This window comes from Hibiscus syriacus, unplaced genomic scaffold (assembly GCF_006381635.1).
Source record: "Hibiscus syriacus cultivar Baekdansim isolate YM2019G1 unplaced genomic scaffold, ASM638163v2 tig00005294_pilon, whole genome shotgun sequence".
Classification (NCBI taxonomy): Eukaryota; Viridiplantae; Streptophyta; class Magnoliopsida; order Malvales; family Malvaceae; genus Hibiscus; species Hibiscus syriacus.
Genome location: NW_024062052.1, coordinates 1,170,078 through 1,178,914, shown reverse-complemented (window position 1 = coordinate 1,178,914; position 8,837 = coordinate 1,170,078). Strand labels below are relative to the sequence as shown.

The 8,837-nt window shown below is 33.4% G+C and overlaps 1 long non-coding RNA gene across 1 annotated transcript; it reads right to left on the bottom strand.

Moving 5' to 3' along the window:
- Positions 1-6,766: 6,766 nt before the first annotated feature.
- LOC120199045 lies at positions 6,767-7,801 on the bottom strand. Its single transcript, XR_005523416.1, has 3 exons — positions 7,586-7,801; positions 7,450-7,499; positions 6,767-6,888 (listed from the first exon to the last, which is right to left on the bottom strand). It is a non-coding gene; the product is annotated as an uncharacterized LOC120199045 (long non-coding RNA).
- Positions 7,802-8,837: the final 1,036 nt, after the last annotated feature.

Genomic DNA, 8,837 nt, shown 5'->3' with positions numbered 1-8,837 from the left:
CAACACTCTCAAAGCAGCAAATTTCTTTCGGCTATGTGCGTCAGCTACCACATTAGCCTTTCCAGGATGGTAGTCAATAATCACATCATAATCTTTTAAAAGCTCGATCCATCTCCTTTGTCTTATATTCAATTCCTTATAAGTAAGTAGATATTTCAAACTCTTATGATCTGTATAAATATCACATCGTTCACCATATAACTAGTGACACCAAATTTTCAAAGCGAACACCACATCTGCTAGCTCCAAATCATGCGTCGGGTAATTCCGTTCGTGTGTCTTTAGCTACCTTGAAGCATAAGCTACTACTTTACCTTCTTACATTAAAACACATCCCAAACCATTATGGGATGTATCATTATAGATTACATAATTTTTGCCTGATTCTGGTTGCATTAAAATTACTGCCTCCGTTAAAATCTTTTTAAGCGTATAGAAGCTTTCTTGGCACTTTCCAGTCCAGACATATGGCACATCTTTCCTAAGTAGCTTAGTAAGTGGAGAAGCGATCATGGAAACATTCTTCATGAATCTTTGATAATAACTAGCTAATCCCAAGAAGCTTCGAACCTCATAAACATTCTTTGGAGTTTTCCACTCCACTATTGCTTGTACTTTCTTGGGATCTACTCTGCTTCCCTAAACAGAAATCACGAGGCCCAGAAAAGTAACTTCTGATAACCAAAATTTACATTTTGATAACTTAGCATATAACTTTTTATCCCGCAGCATCTAAAGTAAAGTGTGAAGATGCGCGCCGTGCTCCTCTTTATTCTTAGAATACACCAAAATATCATTAATGAACACAACCATAAACTTATCCAAATACGGCTGAAACACCTGATTCATTAAAACCATTAATATTGTTGGAGCACTAGTCAATCCAAACGGTATAACCACAAACTCATAATGACCATATCGGGTTCTAAAAGTCGTCTTCGGAATATATTCTTCTTTAATATTTAACTGATGATATCTAGACCGAAGATCAATCTTCAAAAATACTGAAGCACCCTTGAACTGGTCAAACAGATCATCAATCCTCGGAAGAGGGTATTTGTTCTTTACCTTCACTTTATTCAACTTACGGTAATCTATACATAGTCGCATTGATTCGTCTTTATTTTTAACAAAAAATATTGGCACACCCCACGGAGATACACTCGGTCTAATAAAGCCTCGATCAAGTAGCTCCTATAGTTACGCATTTAACTCTCTGACCTCAGTTGGAGCCATCCTGTACGGAGCCATCGAAATAGGCATTATACCCAAAAAGATATCTATCTTAAAGTCTATGTCGTTACCGTTTTTCGGCTGGACAATCGTTTAATTGTTTTAAAAACAGTTATGACTTTTAATTTTGAAAAATTTGATGATTTTGAATTAATTTGTATAAATAGGATAGAGTCGCCATCAACCTTTGGGTTAGGTAGGTCGAATACCTAAAAACGTCTTTTTTTTTAAAAAAAAATCATTTTAAGAAAAATCATTTTTTAAGACAAAAGTTAGTCTGCGTTTACCAAAGATTCGATTAAAATGGGTTCGGGAGTCGGTTACGCGTGGGGAATGATTAGCACCCCACAGTGCCCAAAACTGGTATTGTGCGCTTATACGTTGTCGTAAATGGTGGAATTTATGAGTCGAATATAAAGTTAAAATATGATCCATTTATGAAACATTGATTAATTTGCCTCAAATTAATAATTTACAAGGAGGAAATTTAAAGGACCGAAATAAAAGAACAAATAAATCTAAGGCTAAAACTATAAATTAAACAAAGATAGTCATAACTCATTATATATATCAATACGCAAATAAATATATACTAACTAATTTAAAGAAAACAATCCTAACCATGAACTAAATTAAAATAAATTTAGATTTAAGGACTTAATCGAAAAGATAAAATAATTTCAATTAGAACAAAGATATTTGAAATTTAAATCTAAAAAAAATCTAACAATTAAAGATTAAACTTACAGGTAAAATACTAAATAAGGATTAAGTCAAGAGTAGTTTAACCTAAGTATTTAATTTAAACTAAAGGCTCTAAAATGAAATTAAAAAGAATATAAAATAATGATTTAAAAATAAAACCTAAAAAAACTAAAATGGTAACGAATGTTTCAAAATAAATAAAATAATAAATGAACTTATTTATAATTATCAACCTAATATAAGGACTAATTTAAACCAAAAATATTAACTTTAACATAATGACCAAATTCAATTAAATGTAAAATTAAATCTATAAAATCAGAAATAATCCAATGACCTAAATAAAAAACAAGGCAAAGTTATGGGGATTTAAACCGTGATTTACCCATTAATTGTGAAGAGCACGTGGACATCACTTACACAACAGATTCACAAAGATACATAACGTTTTTTTTATTTTGTCTTATCTCTCTAAAATCACCCAAATCATTTAATATATATATTACTTATACTAAAAAACAAGGACCCGAACATGAATTTACCCATAAACTAGTGAGCAAACATGAAATCACGCTCAAGGTATAAGGACCTTAGCGTGATTACCCCAAAAATTATAACAGTTTAACCTCCTTTTGTTTCGTTTTTGCCTGAGAAAACTAAAACCAAAACCTAAAAATTTTCATCTACACTCACCCTCCTCTCAACTAAAACGGCGACAACCTACAAGACCCTAAACCGACAACGCTCCGACCATCGGGCCTAAAGTCCGGTGCTTCGGTTCACAACCCATACCGGTCAAAGGAAGACCGTCGACGACCTCCCTGCCTGGCGCTCGATCTCCTATGAAGGGTAAACTATTTTCCTCTCTTCTCTTATGATTCCAAAATAGTAAATAAATAAGCAAGTTAGTTACTGGAAAATGAAAGACAAAGATGAAAAAAAAAACCTTCTATTTGCTTGGTATTTTGTTTGAATCTGGAAAATCCCCTATGTACCCTGATCTTACCTTTTACATTATGATTCGACCTTTTTTATAGCCATTTTACATTGATTTTTACATATATAAAAATACCACTAGTTGTGTGCATCAGATATGCACTTATATTTTTAGTGGAATGAAACAATGGATAATGGCATGGTAGGTATGGTGGGGTAAGAGAATTGGGATCTTGGGAGCTTGATGGAGGCATTGTAGTGGTAGGGTATAGTAAAAAAATGATGCTTACAGCTGCCCCTCTTTGCTTATTGCTGTGAAACGGGAATGAAGCAAAGATAATAAAGCATCATTTTTATCTTGGTCTCTTCTTATCACCCTGCGAACTCTTCACTAGGAAATGTCAATTCTTTCCTTTCTATGAAATCGTTGAATCATTGCTGCAAATGATGTCATCTTTGCTTCGTTCTCTTGATTGAGTCTTCATCTTCCGTTCTTAAAGTCGCGGGTTATTTTCTTATCGTGACCTTTCTTCCAAGAATGTTGATCCCTCAAGTGATACGTTGCTGATTCGAAGTGTCATGAATCGAGTGATAGGTTGAACAAGATCTTCTCATTATGAACTTCTTCTCACTCTGTCGGATGAGTTCTTCTCATTATGAACTCTCCATTGGAAATGTCAATCCCTTAAGCGAGGTGTCACTGATTCAAAATGTTGTGAATCGAGTGATAGGTCGAACAAACTTTTCTCATTATGAACTTCTTCTCCCTCTGTCGGATGAGTTCTTCTCATTATGAACTCTCCATTGGAAATGTCAATCCCTCAAGCGAGGTGTCACTGATTCGAAATGTCATGAATCGAGTGATAGGTCGAACAAGCTCTTCTCATTATGAACTTCTTCTCCCTCTGTCGGATGAGTTCTTCTCATTATGAACTCTCCAATGAAAATGTTGATCCACCTCTTTCTGTGATGGAATCGAAAGGAACAAGTTCTTCTCATTATGAACTTTCTCCTTTAGGATGAGTTCTTCTCATTATGAACTCTTATGGAAATGTCAACCCCTCAAGCGAGGCATCACTGATTCAAAATACCGTGATTCGAGTGATAGGTCGAACAAGCTCTTCTTATTATGAACTTTTTCTCCCTCTGTCGGATGAGTTCTTCTCATTATGAACTCTGTACAGGAAATGTTGATATGTTTATCTTCTCTTTGAAAATTTTCAGACCTGTAAAAGATTATCATGTGTTAGTAATAATTGTGTTTGATATACATGAAGGTATTTACCTAAAGGTTCTCGAATCTTTATTGAGATCCATTTCTTTCGATGGTGAAAAATATGGATTGATTCTTTGTTGATGTCGTGAAATAAAATCTTTGTTGGCTTTTTGAATTCCTGTCAGAAATTTAACACTTGATGAAAATTAATAAGAAACTTGTTTTAAGAGAAGCTCTCTCGAGTGAGATAAATTTTATTTTGAAGGAAAATTGTCTCAAGGGTTTTAAGAAAAACTATCTCAAGTGAGATAAATTTTGTTTTAAATGAAAACTGTCTCAAGCGAGACTGTCTCAAGGGAGACTGTCTCAAGCAAGAAGAAGTAGGTTTTAAGAAAAACCATCTCAAGGGAGACAAAACTTTGTTTCAAGAGAAAACTATCTCAAGCGATACGAAGTTGATTTTAAGAAAAACCATTTTAAGGGAGACAAAAATTTGTTTCAAGAGAAATTGTCTCAAAAACTTGTTTCATGAGAAACTGTCTCAAGTGAGACAAAATTCGTTTCAAGGGAAACGTTCTCAAAATTTTGTGTTTCAAGAGAAACGATCTCAAGGGAGACAAAATTTGTTTCAAGGGAAAATGTCTCAAGAGAGACAAAATTTGTTTCAAGGGAAACATTTTCAAAGTTTATGTTTCAAGAGAAACTGTCTCAAGGGAGACAAAATTTTGTTTCAAGGGAGACAAAATTTGTTTCAAGGGAAACTATCTCAAGCGAGATAAAATCTCATGTTTCGAGGAAAACCAATCTTGAGCGAGATAAAATCTTATGTTTCAAGGAAAACAATCTTGAATGAGATAAAATCTTCTGTTTCAAGGAAAAACAATCTTGAGCGTGATAAAATCTTTTGTTTCAAGGAAAAACAATCTTGAATGAGATAAAATCTTATGTTTCAAGGAAAAACAATATTGAGTGAGATAAAATCTTTTGTTTCAAGGAAAAACAATCTTGAATGAAATAAAATCTTCTGTTTCAAGGAAAAACAATCTTGAGTGAGATAAAATCTTTTGTTTCAAGGAAAAACAATCTTGAGTGAGATAAAATCTTATGTTTCAAGGAAAAACAATCTTAAGTGAGATAAAATCTTTTGTTTCAAGGAAAAACAAACTTGAGTCAAATGAAATGTCTTCTTTCAAGTAAAGCAGTCTCAAGTGAGACAAAGTCTGTTTTATGAAAAACAATCTCCAGTGAGATGAATCCTCTGTATTAAATGATACTGTCTCAAGCGAAACAAAATTGTCTGAAAATGTTGAATCTGAAGATGATTTCTCCCTCTTGCTGAGGATGTCTTGTTGTCTTTTACGCTCATTTTTTCCTGAAAATCTGCAAAAATGTAGCTGAATGCAACTATTATGAATGAATGTTTGATGCAAAGATGCAAATTCATGTAGGTGTAATTCATGACTTTTTTATATGCAAATGATGTTCTTATGAATGCAAAAATGTTGATGGAATCTTCATTTAACTTTAAAGTGGCTATCTCAGTCTTCTTCTACTTGATCATTTCTTCCCAAAGTCTACTCAAATATTCATGAAGCAACTCATAATTTCCAACTTGCATTTTTGAAGATCCATCTAATCTTCTTCTCTCTTCTTGTCGTCTTCATTTTCACTCTTCATTTCAAAGAAAAATTTTCTTTCTCAACTTCTTGCTACGATCAGAAATATGACTGTGTTGCCCTATTTTCAGAGACTATACGTATGACTATGCCAAACTCCGTAAAGATCAAAGGGAGAGTTACGTCAATTCTGATTTGACTCTTGAAACTCGACATCGGGAAGACTTATCCAAATTTCATGTCACCACATCTAGTCACACATCAAATGAGGCTCGTTTTTAACAACCCATCTTTCAGCCTTAGTTGATACCACTAGTATCTTGCTGTTAAGATTTTATCACCTCTTTCGTGGAAAGAAATCTTCATCATATCTCACTTCTAACCTTGGGGTTGAAGAAGACAAACTTCATAAATAGAAACACAATATGATCGCAACATTCGTTCAGCACCATAATCACTGGTTCGTAAAGCATTTGACACACATTCATCATTTCCTGTAGCTTCTACTCAGATTTCTCAATCAGTGATGCTCTTTGCATAGTGTTTGGAGCTTTTGTAGGATGTCACTTAAGAACAAAGCTTAGTGAGACCGCAAGTGAGATACTTTAACTGCCAGCATCAAATCACCAGAATAATACAACTTCTTGATGAACAAAGCAATTATGTATAGTTAGCTCCACTGTCACTGATTTATCATTTTCATTCTTCATATCTTTTTATCTCAATGGAAATATTTGCTAAAATCAATGATCTTGATACATGATGATATGGGCCTTCAACATGCCCCAACATTTGCTGATATAAACGTTCAAAATGTATTCAAAATTGTTTCTTGCTGATATGAGCCTTCAAAATGCCCCCACAAGAATCATTTTTTGTCTGAAATGGGCCTTCAAAATGCCCCAACATTATATTTCTGGTTGAAATGGACCTGTAGACACCCGTTTTTGACCGGGCTTAAAAAATATTATAAATATTAATTATATTATTATTATTAATACAAATTACATTATTTATGTAGGCCTAAAGTTCAAGCCCACTATAACAAAAGAATTCTCGGAGCCCAATGCAAGTCCAATAAAAATCCAACAGCCCAAAAATAAAACAGTTTAAGCACAAGAGGTGTTCCCATCCATGTGTATGAGCAGCAACCAATCACGCCAATATCTCAAGCCATCACCACTGTTCGAGTTAATTTGCACAAAGTCAACAATGCACCGAATCAAGGAAAAATTAATTAGCCACCGAAAATTACATCAAAGTCAATACTTGCTCAACAAAATATCACCAAACGCAAAGAAAATCAACATGCAGACAAAATATTCGGTGAAGAAAATATTGATAAAAAAAGGAGGAACACGAGATAAATGGGAGGCCATTCGAAGAAGAAAAAAATAGAGAGGGAACCATTTTGAGCAGAGGGGTCACAAGCAAAAGATCACAAACGCAACAGGAGGCAATTATTCGAGCAGGCAAAAGAAACGAAATACCAAGCAAGAAAAACGCTTTGTGTACGCATGTAAAAAGAGTATATCTTCTGTTATTCGAAGATTAATATAAACACGAAGCTCTCTTTTTTTCAAGGAATCCCAGCAGTGCAAAGCAATTCCATTTCCTGTTATATTATTTTTACTTCATTAAAAAAAAGGTAGGAAGCAAGCATTTTTATAATCAGAACAGAAAATCCATCAAGAGAAACTCATTTCGAAAGCAAAACCAGACCAAAGGAAGAAGTGGGTTTACCTGGGTTATGTTTCGGGTCTTCACTAGAATTTGGGGAGTTCCTAGCATCTCTGTAAGTAAAAGTAGGTTCTTTTATTTCCTTTGTCATTTGTTTAAATTTTAAGAATAACAGTGTGAGGAAGTAAAAAATATTTACCTTTACGTTGAGTCATTGGAGTTTTAGTGGCCGTTTTATGGCAGCGTTAGAATATATAGTTGGAGTTCTTGGTTCTGAGTCTTCACGGTGGCGTTGCTAGTGACGGGGAGAGGGCTTTGTTTCACGGTGGCTTCGATGGAGGTTCATGATCGGAGGATGAATGGATGAGAGGGTGGCGCCGCATAGAGGGAGACGAGTTGAAAAGAATAGCAGATATGTTTGTGTTTAGGTTTAGGTTAAAATCAATTTAGTTTAGGTTATATATTATATATGTAGGGGTAATTACCACTTAGCCAGCGAAACTCAGAGGCATATTTAGGTTTTGGTCTTTCCACCTTAGTAGCATATTTTCATTTTAGTCATTAATAAGGACTGTTTTCGAATTTAACCCTTTTGCATTTGTCATGATTTTTGTTATTTTTCAAATTCCAGTCTTAGTTATAATGTTTAGGGTTATTTGATATCAGGGTCGCTTTAGTTCTCTTTTCAATTCGTTTAGGTCATCAAATCAATGTTCGCATATTTAGAATTTTGTTCCTTTATTTTATGTGAATTCAATTTCAGTCCTAAATGATAATGTATTTAGCTTCTGTTTATTTATATATTTGATTTGGACTTTTACGCACGTTATGTTTTAGTCCTCAGGTTGAGCCTTTTCGATTTTTTTTACTTATGCCTGTATATTTTGCGTGACTTTTAATCTGGTCATGTGTCATGATGATTCTAAGTTGTATGTTATTTTTACAGTTGGCATGTAATTTTGTTAATTGGTATTTTAGTCCCGAAATCCAGTTGTGGTGAATTTTCTTTTGTTTTTACATTTGGTATGTTCATTTCCAGATTTATATTTTAGTTTTATAGGCAGTCTCTGGTTTTGTCTTAATTTTAAGACGATTATGCATTGGAATAGCATGTTGAGCGTTTGTTTACCTTAACATTTTCTTTATTTCATTTATTTACACATAACCTTTTCTTTATTCCATTTATTTACACATGATGTATGTTAATTAATGCTATAGGGATAAAGATTAGTAAGAAATGTAATTTTAGTTGTGTTAGGTATTAGTGCTTTTACATTTATAATTATATATAACTCATTTGGCAACCTACGTTGGACTTTATGTTTTATAATATTTTTTATATAATAATGCAAGCCTATATATATATATATATATTAATTGAATGTTAGTTATTAGCATTTGACTTTTGTTACATTATTATTTGTTTATGAAATTGGATTATTTGGTATTAT